The sequence below is a fragment of the Ixodes scapularis genome, unplaced genomic scaffold, assembly GCF_016920785.2.
Source record: "Ixodes scapularis isolate PalLabHiFi unplaced genomic scaffold, ASM1692078v2 PGA_scaffold4__175_contigs__length_147842914, whole genome shotgun sequence".
Taxonomy (NCBI): domain Eukaryota; kingdom Metazoa; phylum Arthropoda; class Arachnida; order Ixodida; family Ixodidae; genus Ixodes; species Ixodes scapularis.
The window spans coordinates 105,049,846-105,068,482 of NW_024609879.1; positions in this window are offsets into that span (position 1 = coordinate 105,049,846).

Here is an 18,637-nt window from a genome sequence, read left to right on the forward strand (position 1 = left end):
GATGTCGGTGAACGGAAGACGCAGCTGTGCTCGACTCAGCGTCTCATTGAATACAAGGCCTTGGTGATGACTTCTGTCTTCATGTGAGGAAGGGCGTGAAACGCAAACCAGGATTTTATAAATAGAACACTATTTTTAAGCTGTCCTTTTACGTTTTATCATATTGACATCACTATATTAATGTGTGAACCATTTAGAAATGGTTGCTTTATGTTACTGACAAACGCAAGGAGCAATGGTCTCCAGTGGTTACGGTCGTCACCAAAAACGTCCTAAGAATATAACGATCTCCAATTAGCATACTGTAGAAACGGCGACACGATATGTTGTCCGAGCAAAAAGTATTTCAATTGGAAAGCGAGCGAGGAATGAACAGAAGAACGGCAACTGTTCAATAGGGCGTATGCACACTGGACGCCATGGTTGAGAGCACTGTTCACTGCTCATGTCCAGGGCGAGCTCACATTTATGGGTCAAGAAACGCACTGGGATATCATAACTCCGAGCTCTGATTTAAATTAGTGGTAGGCTTAAAGCCTTTGTCTTCACTACACTCGTGGAACGCGTTAAAACGTGGAACGTGTTTCGCTTTCGAACGCGTTCTAGAAGCGCGTGCAGTGAAGACAAAGGCAGCAAGCTTAAGGTCTACCCACTAATCGTTCCAATCAGAGCTTGACGTTCTGACGTCTCCGCGCGCTGTCGTCTCCTCGTCTCCCTCAGTTTCTCGCCGCATAGGCTGCTCAGATCCGCCATCTTGGTGGTGTAGAATGCACGTTCCAAAATAACTGTGGAAGCTCGCTGTTACAGCGCGCTTAGAAGACGCAAAATCAGCTATGGTTACCCGCGAAAAAAAAAAAAAAAAAAGGGGGGGGGGGGGGATTGGTGACCGAGTGCTCTAGCGCATACCAGCTCGGAGCACATGGAGCGAAAGCTCGCGCTGCAGAACCCAGGATCCTGGGTTCAATCCCCACCCCTGCCCGTTTCGATCTGGATGAGCATCGTACCGGCGTGCGGTCGTGTATCACTACTGCGCGGTGCACGTTAAAGACTCCAGGCTAGCGGTTGTACTGCACTGAATAAATTGCTCATCTACAGCTGGGAGACTCGTCGCCCGTTGAGGCAGACCAATTTCTAGGCTGTACAAACATACACAAAACCCAATTTTTTACCCGCGAAAAAAGCTCCTACTGACGTTGTGCGCTAGAAATAGCGAAGCTGTGGTCGACCTTTCCTGGTTGGTCAAACGCTCGCTATGACGTCGTGAGATTGATGAATTCTACTTTTCTTAATGGATATAAGAGAAATGTCAACCCGGCTTCCTTCTTCGAGGCCGCTTGCTTCATCTCAAGAATAAATTTGCGCCGTCTAAGGCTGCGCTCGCTCGGTCTGCATCTTATCAAGAGCCTCCCTCATCCTGGACTGGCCTACGTCCTTGGATTCCACTGTAACAACTGGTCCTCCATCTACCGCATCATGCAGATATCGAGGAAAGAAATATTCCTGGGAGCTCCACCTTCTGGGGAGGGTCCTTCCCAGCCGCATGACGAACTTGTTTGGCTCTGGCTTCCGCTCGCATCCTTCGTACTTACCTGTTCATCGTCGACGCCGCTTCTCGCCTCCTTGAAGATTCATGGAAAGAAGTAATTGCTGGAGCGACTGCCTCCTGCCGTAAGCTGAACGAGACGAAGTTCGAACCGCAAGTCCTGTTGTGCAGCACTGCTATCTCGTCCGACACCATGGAATTGCTCTCCAAAGGCCCCAAGTTCATTCAGACCTTTCTACTATAAGGTCGATCACCTCGCCTCAGTACATCAAGTCGCTGCCGCCATCCCAGAACCACAGAGGCAAGATTTTCTCGGCTCCGACATCCGCGCCGTGTGCTTCCGCCCACCTCCCAAGCCAGGCAAGATCTCTCTACTCGCCGCTGTTAAAGAGCTTCGTCAAGAACACCTAAAGCTGTTAGAATCTGATAAGACGGGTGTTTTTGTTGCGTTAGAGGAGGGAGATTTTGGAGATAAGGTGAACGCCGCCCTTTCAAAGAATTTTCTCAAACTGAAATCGCGACCGTCCGGGACCCTCAGGTCAAGAGCTGAACAACTCTGCTCGTCTTTGAACCCGTCGTCCCTAAAAAGCGCCATTAGTAGTCCAGCGAAGCAGTACCTTTCAGTTTTCTTCACTGCAAAAACACATAAGACTGGAGTTCCCCTCCGTAGTATTGTGTCGGAAAAGGGTTGTTGGCAGAAGCAGCTCGGGCTCTTTCTACAAAAGCATCTGTCCTGCATCCACCTCCCTCAACCCTTTAGAGTGTCCAACTCAAGAGAACTCATCTCTCTCATCAGTTCCCAGCATTTCTTCTCCTTGCCGCACTCTATTTTTTTCACTTGACATAGAAGACATGCATTTCAATCTAGATCCTACCGCACTGCTTGCCTCAATCTCTGACGCCATCTTTGAGCACGGAGCTGTGGATTTTCAGAATTCCTCCGGTGCCTCCGTTGCTTGATTCGTGGGCCTGATTCATCTATATCTCCAGTCAACCTTAGTTGAACATAAGAGAGGGACCTACCGCCCAAAGAAAGGAGTTTGCATTGGTTCATGCCTCGTGACTGTTCTTAACGAATTATTTCTTTTATTCGTTGACAGAGCTATAAAAACACAACTGGACATCTCCGCGCCTTGCTGCCATGTTTTCAGATATGTAGACGACTACCTAATCATTCATCCTGATCGAACTTCTCCAGATAGCATTACAGCCGTTCTTTCCGCTTGTTAGTCAAGCCTTACATTCACGATGGAAGAACCTTCGAAGGAAGGTCTTCAGTACCTTGATTTGCGGCTTCATGTCTGTGCCACTGGACTCCGCTGGGCCTTTCAACAAAGGTCTTCTAAACTTGTCCTACTGCTTTCTAGCGCCCATTCGAAGTCGGTAAAACACGGTATCATCAAATCGATGTTTTCTTCATCCTTCGCGAAGTCTTGCTGTCATCTTTCAGAAGATAGCTTCAAATCGCAGCACATGAGGCTCGTCAGGGCAGGGTTTCCTGTCGACCTTCTTCGGTCAGTAATGGAAAGGCTGATTCGCGGGCCTGATCGCCAGTCACCAGCCACAAAAAAAAACAAAAAAACCCGATTCGCCGTCATTCCTTACGTACACAATTCAGCCCACCGGATAAAATCCATTGCCTCAAAGTTCGACACGAATGTTGTCTTCTCGTGCCGTATGCGTCTTAAACAACTCTGTCAAGAAGTGAACAACAACAGGATTCCGATTGGCTGCACTGTGAAACACGAAAAGAAATTCATTCCATGCAAAGAGAAGAAAGTTTACTCCATCCCCTTGAGCTGTGGCCATCAATAGAAAGGCAGACTGGCAGATGCACCAATCACAGACTCCGCGAACATCACAACGAAGTTTCTAAGGTCTCTCCAGATTCTTACCATCCCATAGTCATACATGCCCGTTCGTGTTTGCGTTGTCATCCTCTCTTTGATGAAACAAAAATCCTAAGGGGGGGGGGGGGGGGCATGACAGCAGATTCGGCAGGGAGGTCATAGAATCATTCGCCATGATCACAGCAAAAAATAATGTGTCAAACCCTTTCCTCCTGCTGACGAAAACTGAGGTTGAATTTCTAAAATCCGAGATACGCCCACCACTCTGACTTGCACTTCGCGTTTTCTTATCTTCCCTTCTCCCCCTTCTCCTCCTGGGTATAGTCGGCTGCTCGATGTTGAAAAGTTTACTCGCCTGTTGCTAGTTGAAAGATGTGGTTGTGTTGTCCCTGTTTTAGTTGTTTTATTCTTTCTTCATTCATGACTTAAACCAACACGCTCTTAAACCAATCAGGCTGTCTACTTTGACGGTGTTGGCTTAAGGACGTGATGAGCCACCACTTTGCTTTTTACACGCATCGTTGATATTGTCACTGCCAATTCATAATCCTAGTAAGCATCAGAGGAAGCCATTGAAATATCTAGCCGTCGATAACGGAAGAGTGGATCATTGAAGGCTGTCAAACGTTATATCATGCCATTTTCAGAAACTAACTTGAGTTTGCCACTAAAATAAAACACGCAACAAAAGCAACGGTATTATTAGCTGATTTTTGTTTCGGTCCAACAAAGAGTGCATCAAAATCTTAAGTTCTGAAGATGATGTCGTTTCGTGGAGCTCATCGCAGAGGTAGAGTTACCTGTCGCATTGATAGACGGAGCCCGTGTCGGCGGAGGTACAGTACTGAACTTTGGCAGAGGCTCCATTCCCCATCGGAAGGCGTGACGATGGTACATGTTGACTGCTGTTATGGTAACTAGGAGAGCAACGAATATGGCCACAATCAGGAAAATGAGAATGAAGGAGCACTCGGGACATATCGATGGTTTTTCCTTTTTAGCGGTGCAGCGAGCGACGTACCTTCGCATGGCATCTTCCGCCTGAGGATCTTGCCTGACGTCGCGATAGTCCTCGGTGGCCTCTGGTACAGTGAGACTGCTGGGAGGCGAAGACATCACTTCAGTGTGTACAGAAAAGGACCAGAGTAGTTCGTTCGAGTTTTTGCTCGGGATGCTACGGCATCGGCATCGAGGAGTTTGTGCCCCAGGATGGGAGGCCACCGAGGGCCTTACTGCGTCCACAATCACTTCGATGGAGCCCCTCGGCGGTCGATTTGTTTTTGTCTTCTTCTTTTTCTGGCGTAAAGGATTTGATGATGATGAAGAGCTTTATTCCCATAGAAATAGAGGTTCCTTAGTAAAGCCACTTCATGTTTCAAAAGTAGCGAAAGGTGCGTCGATTGCACGAGGCGCGTGGAACGTGCAGCCCTTGAAAAGATCATGGCGGCACAGCGCAGCAATGAGTTAGATTTGAGAGGCCATGAATTTCTCAGAAGTGGCGCGCGGCACATGCCTCGAGCATTTCTACCACAATGAATGGCGTCACTTTTCCCAGGATGGAGGCTTTGTTCCCCAGTGTGTTCGTACGCCTCTTATCAGTGGACGTGGAGCGAAAGCTCTAGCTTTCGCTCCAAGTAACCATTGCAACCCAGGTAACATTGGCAACTCAGGGAACATCCATATCCCTCAATTATATGAACTGCCAGTGATCCTGAGGCCAGAAGACGCCAAACAAATTGTCATGACTTCAATCCTCTCAAATGTAAAAACACTTTATTTTCCACAGGACTGGTCGATGTTACGACCCACTTCAGTAAGGGAGTTGAGAGAGAATAGTTGTTTATTTACAGTCACGAAGAGGTCAACCTGCTTATAAGCTGATTTGCTACTTCGTAAAGGAGAGGGGGGTAGGGTTGGGGGGGGACAAGAAAGGAAAACAAAAAAAGAGAGGGAAAAAAAAGGTTTAAAAATGATATAAAATAATACGTATTTACATTATATACATCAACTTCTATAGCAGCTTGAATAATCGTGTATGAGAGAGAAAATTAATTAGTGCTTTCGTGGCCTTATGTGCGTCTCCAGACGTTGACCACGGCCCAAGAAGGTGGTGCAGTTTAAATTTTTCATTTGGTCCTAGTCCTAGCTGTATTTTTAACGTCTTTCTTTCAGAATCGTATTTCTTACATATACACAATAGATGGTCACTGTCTTCGGGTGAAGAACATGAAGAGCACATGGGTGATTCTTCCTTGCCAATAAGATGGAGGTATTTCTTCGTATATGCGACGTTGAGACGCAGTCGATGAAGTGTTGTCTCTTGAGCTCTTGAGAGGTTTCGTGGCATGCAAAATTCTAATTTGGGGTCAATGTGTTTTAGGTATTTGTAGTAATAATGTGGGTCTGTCCATAACGACGATGTTATTTCCCTGCCGATTGTTCGAGTGACGGTGTTGGAATCAGTTCTTGAAAATGGAATGAGGAAAGTAGCAGTTTCTTTGTGAGCTTCTCTGGCTGCGTTGTCTGCACAAATATTTCCAGTAGTCCCGCAATGCCCTGGCACCCACTGGAGAACTATATTGTGCCCCTTAACCAAAGCGTTTTGGTGGATCTCCCGGATTGCGTGAATAAGTTGTATGTTTGGACTTTGTTTACGAAGTGAAGAAAGAGCTAGAAGAGCAGACTTAGAGTCGACGAATATCACCCATTGGTGTGGATTTTGGAGAATAATATGCTGCATGGCTGTTCTGATCGCCGCGAGCTCTGCGGCAGTCGAGGACGTCATATGACTTAGTTTTTACTTTAATAGTTGTTTTGGTTGATGGAATATATACACCGATACATGAGGAGGTTAGAGTGGTAGATCCATCCATATAAATATGCACAGATAGTGAATAGGTTCGATATATATATTCTAAGGCTATTTTTGCAGTCACGGAGATTGATGTCTCTGCTTTCCTTCCTATACTTGGAATGTTCGCTATAATTTCTAATGGGGGATACATCCAAGGCGGAAGTGTCGGATTCTGTGCAGCCTCAAATAAGTTGGGGAGATAGTCTTTCAGGAGCGCAATGACTTTGGAGAAGCTAGAGGAAGGCTTGGATTCAACAATATCCTTAAGGGGGTGATGTGTATTGCGAGTGACATGTCGAAGGTGAGTTCTGATCGTTTCTTGAATTCTTAAGGCTGAAAGTGGAAGTGCCCTAGCCTCAGCGAGTGTGCCGTTCTTCGATGTGCATTTGGGCAGGCCCAGACAAGAGCGCAGTGCTTGTGCCTGGGCACTTTCAAGATCTTTCATAACAGTCTTTGAGGCTCCGTTCATAACTGGTAAGGTGTACCGTAAGAGCCCTACAAAAAGAGAGTTATACAGGGTCATCGTTGCTGAGACGGAACAACCCCACCTTGTTCCGCTTATCATTCGGATTATTTGAGTGAAAGAGTTTAATTTATTTTTCAGCCGTTTAATATGAGGGCCCCAACCCATACAAAAATGTCCTATGGTCGGCTATAGAAAATTCTTTGTATGGTCGGCTTTAGCTATTTGGCCCAATTAGCTAAAGAAGTTTCTATGGCTGTCTTTAGCATCTTTTATGGTCGCCATTATGGACCTTTTTAGATTTGTCTATGACCCTATCACTGTCCAGCCATAGCGCTCTTTAGCTTTTCTAATGTTTGACTAAAGATTTCTCTATGGCTTACCCCTATGGCTCTTTAAAACTAAAAAAAAAAAACTAAAAAAAAAAGTTTTACTTCAAGTTCCCCCGACTTGCGAACGCTATATGGTATGTATAGATTACATAGATATACATACATCTCTGAACACACAGTACACAAGCAGAACACTTCCCCATACAACAGCAACAACGCAGATCATAGACAAATGCTATGATCGCACGAGCTGTATATATGACAGTCTAAGTTTTGAATCCGACTTTGCCGGTGACCCATCATTTGTAGCAAAAACACGGAGAGGCGGAGCAAATATTACTCGTACTTAATACATTATTTGAATTGTCTCGGGGAATATTCCCCATCTCTAAGTTCAACACCCTGAAAAAAGCAAATGTAAATCATTAGGCTACTTAACTAAAATGTATTAATCATATTTTTAATAAGTTTGACAAATCACGTTGATAATGCAGTGATGACATGCATTACACTGGTGCTGAAGATTGCAATCAATTTATTGCTTGATTGCAGTGTTTGGCGCCAGTGTAATTTATTTTCACTTTTGGGGGTAATGATTAATTTTAATTGTTGCACGAGTATTTTAATGTATTTTTCAAACAAACAATATCACTGGTTTTCACGACTCGTTGCAACAGCAGAGAACATATCTTGGGTCATGGTTTGTCATCGACATTACAGAAATTTAGTATTGATTTAATTGTCTAACGTGGAGTGTTTTTACTAGAAAAGTAAGCGCCGGTAGTGATTTTCTATAGGCGTGGAAAGAAAATTTATTGGTTCTTAGACTTTAGACTCGGGGCCATAAATTTTTCTATAGACGGGAAAAGACAATTTATTGGTTTCCAGTCTTTAAACTCGGGGCTAAAGAATTTTCTATAGGCGGAAAAAGACATTTATTGGTTAGCTGTCTTTAGACATAGGGCGATATAATTTTCTATGGGCGTCTAAAGAAATTTAATTGGTTCCCGCTCTTTAGACTGAGGGCCATAAAGTTTTCTACAGACGGTTAAAGACAATTTCTTGGCTCCCTGTCTTCAGACATGTGGCCAAAAATTGTTCTATAGGCGGGTAAAGAAAATATGTTGGTACCCAGTCTTTAGACACAGGGCCATAGATTTTTCTGTAGCTGGCAGTAGCTCTCATTATGGATTTCTATGGCCGACCATAGAGGACCACAAGCGGTGATAGCCTGCCATATAATTTTCCATAGACGACCATAGACCATTTTTGTATGGGAAGTGAGATATCTGTCTACAGTTACACCTAAAAAGGTGTATTCAGGAACATAGAGTATCGGTGTTCCTTCCACATATATGGGATATTTGCTGGTATCCTTTTTTGTAAAGGCAACAGCGGCTGACTTTATGGGAGATATATGTAGCCCACGAGACTTGAGATATCTTATGACAATGTTAATCGCTTTCTGTAGTCGTGCCCGATTTATGTATAAAGACTTGCTCGATACCCAAAGACAAATGTCATCAGCATATAAAGATATATGTACTGTGTCTGGAAGAAGTTTGAGAAGACTAATGAGCGATATATTAAAAAGAATTGGACTAAGAACACCCCCTTGGGGCACCCCTCGTTTTACTTCATGGTGTCCTGTGTCACCGTCTCGTGTTGAAATGTAAATTTTTCTTCCCTTAAAGGAGCTGTGCAACGATATTCAGTTGGAATGTTTTTCATTATACACGAGCTTACTGGCACTAGTGGGAGTCAAGGATACTCGCACGCAACTCCGCTGGCCAAGAAACTCCTTTGTTGCGGTGTAATTTCAAGGACGAAAGCGATCATTTTCGTTCAATCTCTCCTTTGCAAGATTTGATGACGTAACGTGGGGATCGCAGTACACCCATATGACGATATTTGAATGCGGTTCATAGATTGGACCCGAGCATTGCGTGGGCACTCGACTTGGGCTCGTGACAATTGCTAGCTCGAGAAGCATTCGGGTTGTGACCCGCGTCCAATCGCTGCAACGACGACAACAGCCGAGCCATAACAATGTCTGGAACTCAGCGCGTGTCCTGCGCTTTGCCAACCCCAGCGCGTGGCTATGATCAACACTGGCGGCATATATTCGGCTCCAAATCACGTCCGCTTGTTCTGGCTGCGAGTTGAGGGGGTGAACGTCGCTCGTTTTTCTTTAATTTTTTTCTGGGACTTCTATTGCGTGGGGTGAAAAACGAACGCGTGTTTCATAGGTCATTAACGTTAGGGATCCGTTTTAAACGGTATTTGCGCAAAGTACAAAAATTGTTGCATCGCTCCTTTAAGGTAGTTTGAGATCCACGTCACTACAGGTCCTTCGAATCCCATGTTTTTCATGTCAAGAAGTATTGAATCGTGTTCCACTGTATCAAATGCCGCTTTGATGTCAATAAAAAGAGCGGTTGTTTTCTTTTTCTGCATTTTCATCTCTTCGATACTAGAAACCAAACTTAGTACATTGTCTATGCTGCTTTTTCCGCGGCGGAATCCGGACATCTGGGGTGGATATAGGCCCCTGTTCTCAAGGTCCCATTCGATCCGCGTAAGCACCATTTTTTCCATTATCTTTCCAATGCAGCTTGATAGTGCGATTGGTCGATAGGAATTAATGTCAAGAGGCGACTTTCCAGGTTTGAAAATAGGCAGGACACGAGCTACCTTCCATTCATTTGGTATAGTGCCAGATTCCCATGATAAGTTATAAAAGTCCAGTAAAAGACATCGTGCTCTTTCACCAAGATGAGTTAAGGCACAATAAGCAACTCCGTCTGGCCCTGGAGATGACTTTGTGTTGCATGATGCAAGCGCGATTTCTAACTCTTTTAGCGTAAAGGGGACATTAATTAGGCTACAACCATGTGTTATTTGATCTGTGATACTGATGTTGTATTTAGAGCTTGACGTGTAACAGGTGATCTTTGCACAATACTCATCTGCCACGGCGGTTTCTGTGAGTTTTCGACTCAAGGCTATGGATCGGAAGGGATGTAATTGCTGCGGTTTATTACGAAGGCTTTTCATAATTGGCCAAATGCGTGTCAAAGGCTTCCTGGGATCTGGGCTTGCGCTCTTATTTCTCCATCGTTTCTTTGAGAGCTTGTCTAAATGCCGTTGAACGTGCTTTTCCGCTCGCCGTGATGCTCTCAAGTCTTCAGATTTGCCTGTTTTTCGGGCTCTACGTTCTGCACGACGGCGAATAGCGCGAAGCCGTTCATATTCGCTATCAACAGCAGCTTGCGAATTCGCCATTTTGTACGACTTTGTAGCTTCTGATTTTGCGGACGCAATGATGTGCGCAAGGTCTTCAGTAGTAGCGATCTCATGACACTTTGTTTCTAGTTTTTCTTGAAATTTTCCCAGTTAGTGTAGGATAAACTTGTACCCAGTTTTATGTAGCAAAATTTGTTTATTGTGATATAGGTGGGGACGTGATCACTTCCGTGGGTTTCGATGTCGGCTAACCATGATGTCTTAATGGCCAGATCGGCAGATGCCAGTGAAATGTCTAGTGGGCTACTCATCGTCACCCCCTTGAAATACGTGGGACTTCCGTCATTGAGAACCTTAAGATTATATTTGTCGGCCTGATCAACTAATGCTCTTCTCGAGTATTAGCTTTTTTACCGCCCCACATTGGATGATGGCTATTAAAGTCGCCTGTCAGAATATGTGGGCTTGGTGTCTTTTTAATTATTTCTTCTAGTCTAAGCTTGTCGAATGCTTTACCTGGTAGAATGTATGCCGCAATTATCGTGAAAGTGATCGCTCCTTGGCGGACACTTGCAGCAATGTATTCGTTAGTTTGGTGTGGTGAAACAGTATGCAAAAAGAAGGTGAGATCTTTCCTAATTCCAAAAAATACCCTGCTTAAACCCGATCTTCTCTGGGAATAAAAGAGCTCATAACCTGATAGTCTTATGTCTGAGCCGACTCGGGACTCTGATATTGCTATAACAGGAAAACGATATTTGAAAACAAACTGGCGAAAATTTGATAAGCGATTACGTAGACCTCTTGCATTCCACTGAAAGATAGCTGCTCGACTACGTAATCTTTCAATGGACTGCATGGGCCTACTGTGTGAAAATGTCGGCGGAGGCGTGTAATTGACGTGTACTTATTGACACCATAGCTGAATGAGCGGAAGGATGTAATCAAGAAGTGTTATTAAAGCTGTTGCTATAGGAGAGTGCCAAGTGAGAAGAATGCTACGAATAAACGTGGCTACTGTGTTCAGTGTGGGTCCCAAGCTCGGGGGAGAGGGACTCGTTGGATACTTCTCTCGCGATGTTCTAGTTTGGTCTCTGGAATTAATATCATCTGGAGGCTCCCGATGGGGAAGGATTGGAAACTCCTTAGCGTCATTGAGTTTATATGTTGGTGTGTTAGACGTGTTTGATTTGTCATCTGAAGTACTATGACCTGTAGTTTCTGTGTTACTTTTTCTCAATTGGTATTTACCCTTAACAGAGGATGTGCCGGCCACTTCTGTTGAGTTATTAGCAACGTGGTTTTGATGGTGCCTACGTTCAGTTGTGTCAGGTGGGTTTGCCTCCACTTTTTCATTTGAGGAGAGTATGGCTGATCTTGCGGACTTGTAGTCCACTCCAGCGTAATTCTTGTACTTGTATATGTTTTGTTTAAGCTTGAATTTGGGGCACTGACGAGATGTTGATTCGTGTTTTTTTCCGCAGTTTGTACATCTAGGGTCTTCTGTGTCGCACTTGCTCCTGTCGTGAGCTCCACCGCAGCGACTGCAGCGACTTGTTTTCAAGCAGGTGCCACGGATATGACCATACGAACTGCAGTTCGGGCACTGTCGAGGCTTTTCAATGAAGGGCTCAACGTTGTACCTTGTGTACCCGATGGTGACGTAGGCAGGTAGGGTGTTAGTGCTGAATACTAGTTTCACAACCTCTGACTTCCCAAGACGCCGAAGGCAGAGAACGGGAGCTGTAGCCCGAACTGAAGATTCTAGCTGGACGTCACTGATGTCTTCCTGCACTCTGTAGATTACTCCCTTGGCTGCTTCACGTGAGTGCGGTGCGTAGGCTTGCACAGGTATTCCTCCGATGCTTTCAAGTTTAAGTAGAGCTTTCGTTGATTCTGTGTTTCTGCAATCAATTGCAAGAAGGTTAAGTCTTCGATTTGGTCTAACAAGAATGACGCCATCTGGTGCGGTCATTTCGAGTTTTTCAGAGATCTTTAGAGGATTGATCTTCGCAAGTGACTTGTCGGGATCTGTGGGCTTCAGAATCACGGTGAGGGTAGGCTGAAGCGGTGCTTTTGTGATTGTGGTTGCGCCGGATGATACGGAGCTGATGGCGGTACTTGACCTCTTGCGGCGCTTTGGAAATTGGAAGGCTTCCGATGAGTCTTCAAGCTTACCAGACATTTCTGCGCAGGATGAAGCGGCGCTCGATGAGGCCGTCAGATCTTCCATCTGGTTGTCGTTTATTTCATATTCAGCCACATCTGGACCCGGGCCAGTCACAGGCATCGTAGAGTCGTCAAGGGTTGATCTAGGTGGCTTTCTTGATCTTGTAATCTTTTATATTTGCCGGAATTAGCCGGAGTAGAACAATCAGCGTCTTTCCACCAGATCACTTCGTCGTCATTTTTGTGTGAGCCTGGATAAAATTCACGTTGGCATTTATAACAAGCACCGACCATCAGTCCAGTAAGGGAGTTAGTTTGGCGAGTCGGTACTGATTAAACATGAATAAAGTTGCACAGAAAAAGACAAGGACAGAGGAGAAACGTGTAGATGGTCGACAAGCACACCAACTTGTAGGCCCGCGATTTTTGCCTTGGGCTGTAGAAACAACGATTTGATAAAGACTCTGCTTCAATTGACGTTTGATATGTCTAAACGTAAAAAAAAAACATAAACCCTAGACGTTACACGGTCGGGGCATGACGTTTCGCATGCTCACACGGTGATCACAGTCTTGATGACTAAACATATTTTCGCCTACTCATTTTTCGAGTTCTCTCCCAGGTTTTAGTGAGTGACCCTCGCAGGGACAATGATTTACTGCACCCTTCCATTATGGGGCTCAGAAGATATGAATTAATTTCGGGCAAATTCATGAGGCTGTCGTGTCGTGTTTATGACTTTTTCTTCGTTTTTTCAACAAACTTACATTACCCGGCATTGTGTTTGTCATCTAAGGTACTTGATTATCGTCGATTAATATTTTTCTAAGTACGCTCAATTCAGTACATTTTCCCCTCCTGTGCACCGTCGTGTTATATGGATATTTCTATGCGAAGCATGGAGGAAATATTAACAAAACAAATGACGAAAACCGCCGATTGCATCAGAAAGGGTTGTAACCAGGGTTGGGCGGAAATACAAATATTGGGATACATTAAAATAGTAGCTAACAGCGGCGTATACTTTCCATTTTCCCGGGGGGGGGGAGGGGGGCAAGGCTTAGTTCTCCCGGGAAGGGGGGGGGGGGGGGAATGTGCTGCGCGTTATTTTTTCGCCAGAACTGGAGATTGAAGCTAACGAAAACACGCTGGAATTCCATTTCCCATGTATTTTGTCAATGAAGGCAACGTGCGCGGGTTTTTCGTTTACATGCCGCTACTAGAAGCTCGTTACATGGCACGTAAACAGCGTCTCGGTACGGTTCATGGCCCGGGCCCGGGAGGGGGGGGGGGCCTCTGCCCCCCCCCCCCTACGGATTTTACCAGGGGGGGCACGAGCCCCGTTGCCCCCCCCCCCCCCTCCATAGTCTACGCCTATGGTAGCAAAAATACTGATACTAAAATATATCTGTAAAAGTGTATCGCGATACGTATTGGAAATACATTTTAAGTAGAGGAAAAAATCCTTTGGAAAAACAAATACAGGAATACAATTTAGGGAGGGCAGAAATACAAATACAAAAATACTGATACCGCAATACATTTTTCAACTTTGTTTGAGGCGCCAACTGATATGAAGTTTGAAGTGGAAGTTTTTGATCCCGAAATTACTTTCCCGTAGGCTTGGCAGTTGCCTTAAGGGTAGTGGTTTCGGACAACAAATAGTCTTCAATAAGCTAAAAAAAAAGTTTTATTAAGGATTGACCGCGGTCATTTCCCGACATCCTGTCAGTCTGACGAGTGATGCAAAAGGACTTGAACCTCTAAATAAACTTTATGTCACCCTAAATCTCATCAAAACGTGACCACGCCCCTGTCCAATAAGGACGCCCCTGTCAACATTGATCACATGACGTCACGGTGGAATGAACTGGTATTCTTTATCTGCAGGTGTGTGGCCTTGAACATGAAAGTTTACCCACGTAGCTGTATGAAAGGACAATGCGTAGTTTCGTTGTGGGTAACTTCGTTGAATCTCTTGCAGGCAGTGTCATTTGGAATTTTCGAGAATAGTGGACCACCTGAAGCATCCTGGAACACATGCCTTCTGTTACTGTTGAAAAAACGATACGGTGGCATCCCTGTTGTGAAGGTCCTTCCTGCCGACCCTCCGCCACCGATGCACAAATTGCAGCCCTCAAGGTTCGCCAAGCATCATCCAAACAAAGACCTCGTGGATTGCGACCTGATATTGCCGGCACAGTTGCGAGCTCTCCGAGAAAGAGCGCGCTCTAGACGAGTCGCAGGTGTACGAAGTCTGGGTAGGCACAGCGAGGCCACGTCTGGCCTCCTTCCTGGATTTCGGATCACCAGGGCAGCGGGTCACGTTCACCTCGACTGATCACGTACACTTGAACCGTGCAATATTACGGGCGCAGCCGCAGATGCATTCGGATATCTGTTGAACTTCACTGTGTGAGTCATCCTATTTCAAGTCAACCACCGCCAGGTTCGTGCTGCAATGGACTGTGACTGAGCTTTGCCGGCTGGGTGTACTGTGTACGCTAAGGCAATTAAGATAGACGGTTAGCAGCCGGCATTGGATGCCCGCAAACAATGACTCGAGAAATCCCTACTTAAGGACCTGAGGCAAAAGATGCTATGACGCCACTCCTGGCACGCCACCTGGTTCAAGTCCCCGACTACACAACACTTCTCAGAAGAGAGAAGCATATAAAAATAGTATGGAGGATTGGAAGGAACCTTGGTCAGCATAGTACCAAGGCCCCAGCATCTCCTTGATCCTGGTGCCCTTATTAGTAAAAAAATAAAATAAAAAAAATGCGTTCGGACATTTACTTTTCTTTTTTTGGTGGGGGGGGGGGGGGGGGGGGGGGAGTATTTCTCAAGAGATATAACGAAAGACATTTCATCCTGATTGTATCGCGATACAAAGAAACGTTCCAAATGTATTTCAATACAGAAATGCAGGTACTGGAAAAAAAATGTATCGCAATACAGAAATACACATACGAAATATATTTCTGAAATACTATCGCTATAGATTTGTATGTTGATACTGCCCAACCCTGGTAGTGACAAGCCTTTTCAAGATATTCTGCAGGTACATTGAATACTTTAATGAATACCCTAGGGGGCCTTAGACTAAACGAGGACGCGAAGACCTGGCGGGCAATCGCCATCCCCGCGCGCGCTCACGTGGCTTTGGTTACACTATAACGCTTCCGGCCAACGTCCACGCGTTAGCCAACTGAAAAGCCGAAAGGCCATTAGCACGTTGCGAACAGGATCTCATGAACTTAGAGTATCTTTTTTCTACTTTTTCTGCTGATTGAGGGAAGTTTGTGTTTACGTAACATGAACCGTATACGAGCGTATGAAATATCGCATAAAGCTTAGCCGCCGAATCGCTGCGCTACAGCCGCGGACACACTGTCCGCAGACGGTAGACAAAAGAGCCGGTGTTCGTGGCAGGCATTATCATGCCTCAAGCATGTTCTAAGCATGTTTTCCTCGGACATGTGTATGCTTGTAACATCTGTGCAAACAGTTTTTTTTTTGTATGGCCAATGTGACGGGGCCGTCACATTTATTTATTTATTCATGGTACCACAACAGCCCAATTAAGGGAATTACAGGAAAAGGGGGGGGGGGGAGGGGGTACATTGAACGTCAACATCAATCAGTACGCAAAAAAAAATCAAGTACGAAAATAAAAGCTAAGTCACACACAAAACAAGAAAACTCATCGAAGAAAAATATGTCCGATGAAAGTAAGAGAAAAGCAAACGCAAAGTGAAAATATGAAGATGACAGAAAACGCATGTGCGAATGAAGTTATTATGCTAGTATGCACGACAAATATCCAAAAAGTCACGGTTCGAAATAAAGTGATTACGAATCGATTCCAATCGATTCCAATGAAAATAACAATACGCACTCTGACGCAAAAATGGCAATAAAAGGCACCAAAACAACAAAACAGCGAAATTCCGGACGCCGTCGGCGATCATGGTGGAAAAAAAATGATCGGAAAGGGCATTACGCAACATTTTTGGATCGGATATGTTGACAATGGCTTCGGGAAGACAGGTCCAGTTCCTAAGTGCTGAGGTATTTAATGTGGCTTCGGAACCAAATATACGTTTGAAGCTTTTGCTGTTAATTTTGACGATCAGATATTCTATTCGGTGGTTCTAAAAGTAATGAGCCTGAATGACCGGGATTAAAATCCAACCAGGAGGAAGCGGACAAAGTAGTGAGATTAGACGGCGAGTTTCGAGGGGGTGAATAAGGTTGCGCTGTTTAATGAGAGAGACGCTAATTAATCGAGAATAAGACGATGAAATGAACAGAGCGGCAGAGTTTCGGACAGATTCTAGTTTATTACTTTGTTACTTTTGATGCGGGTTCCAAATGGGCGAAGCTTAGTCAAGTTTAGGGCGAACATAGGTATTATCAGCTAGGTGACGTAAATGGGCTGGTGCAGCCTTTAAGTTTCGTTTTAGGTAACCAAGAGTACGTGATGGGAGCCAGCGGAAACAATGTTAATACGTGTGACCCAGGAGAGGTTAGAGGGGAGGTGCACACCGACGTACTTGTAAGAAGGGACAGAGGAGAGGGGAACATTATTTAAGAAATATATAAAAGGTCGAGACTGAACCGTTTCTAGTGAAAGAAAGCAGATAGCATTTAGAGAAGTTAAATTTCCTTTCTCATGTGGTACACCACTCAAAAACCCTATGGATATAATTCTTGAGAATATCATGGTCATGTGAATTGCGAATGTTTCTGAACAGCACAAAGTAGTCAGCAAAAAGTCGTATGGTAGATGACGCAGAAGCTGAAAGATCATTAATCTAGATGAAAAAAAATAAGGAAGGGGCCCGAGAACTGTACCTTGTGCGACTAGAGAGGAGGGCACGTCAGTAGTGGAAGATCGAAGTTCCTTAGTTACGAGATTCAGAAAAGTGTTCACGAATCTGAATTAGGAGCGGAGAGTTTGGATATTAAGCGGCAGTGGGGAACGCGAGCAAATGATTTTCAGAAATCTAAGAACGTAGCGTTGGTTTGAGACTCAGAGTCCATAATAGAGTGGAGGTCATGGGTGAATTCGAATAACTGCGGCTCACACGAGCACCCTTTACGATATCCATGCTGATATTCACAGAAAAAGTTGTTATTTTCACGATGACACTCGAAATGGGAGAATACTATGTGTTCTAGCAATTTTGACACCACACTATTTAGGAATATGGGGCGTAGTTATTTACAGACGATGTTCAGTCAAATTTAAAAACAAGAACGTTATTCCCAAGTATCCAGTCAACGGGAATGCAACAGGATGACACTGATTGTTGAAACAAGAGGCGCACCATGTCAGATGAATAGGCATTGGTATTTTTAAAAATTTTTTAACATGAGTTGTCGCCACCGGAGATGTAGAAACATCAAGGTTATTTATGAGTTTATTGATACGAAGACTTGTGATTAAAAGGGGCGACATGTATGAATAATCAAGGTCAGCAACAGATGGAATAATGGATTGGTCTTTTCTAGTAAATATCGTTGTCAAGAGTTCGTTAAAGATTGTAGGACAGAGGACATCGGGCACTGGCTTTTCCGCTCGCAACCGAAGAAATTTAGCTTTGCTGGGGCAATGGAAGAACTGTATTTATTTTCACATCCGACATATTTTACTCCGGCCATGGGAGTATTAGAATTTTCGGCGAGGCGAAAAAGTATATTTTTTTTATTATTTTCATTTCTGTTATTAATCCTGAAGGGACCTCTTTCGAGGGCATTACATAAGGAGGGAGTAACACAAGAAATTATACAAGAAATGAAAAAAAAAAAAACATAAAAAATACATAACAACGCACACTCATGCAACGTAGCAGAAAAAACCTAACTTGGTGTGGAAAAATACAACACGATGGAGCTTACCAAAAACCACAGGGTCAGTTATTGTAATGAGCGATTCTGGAACATTGTTTCAGTCCAGAATTATGAGTGGGAGAAATGATTTGTTAAAGGCATTACTGGAACCCGATATACGCTGAAAATTGTAAGGGTTATTGAGGCGACGAAATGACCGTGCGGGAGTGCGCAGGAATGAGCTTCGAACAGTGGGATTTTAGTGGTAAAGTTTATGGAGTAAGCAGAGACGGTGCAACCTTGCGGCGTACCTCCAGAGTTGATAAATTTAGGCTCGTTTTC